The sequence below is a fragment of the Apaloderma vittatum genome, unplaced genomic scaffold, assembly GCF_000703405.1.
Source record: "Apaloderma vittatum isolate BGI_N311 unplaced genomic scaffold, ASM70340v1 scaffold5877, whole genome shotgun sequence".
Lineage (NCBI taxonomy): Eukaryota > Metazoa > Chordata > Aves > Trogoniformes > Trogonidae > Apaloderma > Apaloderma vittatum.
Genome location: NW_009726583.1, coordinates 7,496 through 7,926, shown reverse-complemented (window position 1 = coordinate 7,926; position 431 = coordinate 7,496).

Here is a 431-nt window from a genome sequence, read left to right as displayed (position 1 = left end):
GATAGCGTCAGGCGTTCCAGGGTGGCAGGAAAGCCCAAGGGCAGGGTCACCCCCTGTTTTTTAACCTACAGGATTCTGAATTAGGATTTACCCCTATTTATTTGGCTATTGTGCAATCAGATGAACACAAGTTCGGGCGGTTTTGGGAAAATACCATCAAGCCCCAGCCCTTGCGGGGCGAGATGCCCTCAGAGGGACTTGGGAAGCACCAAGATCCCGGGTTGGATTGCTTGTGCTTGGGAGAAGAAGAGTTTGGAAGAACTGTGGGGTGAGAATGCGCAACTGAGCCCCGGGTTTTCTAAACTACCTCATCTCTTTTCAGCATCATAATTAAAACCAAGTTGGACTCAGACCTGGCGTGGCTGAGAAGTGTCACTGGGAGGGAGAACAAAACCAAGCTCATTTGCTGTGGGCTGGTTTGTTACGCTAAA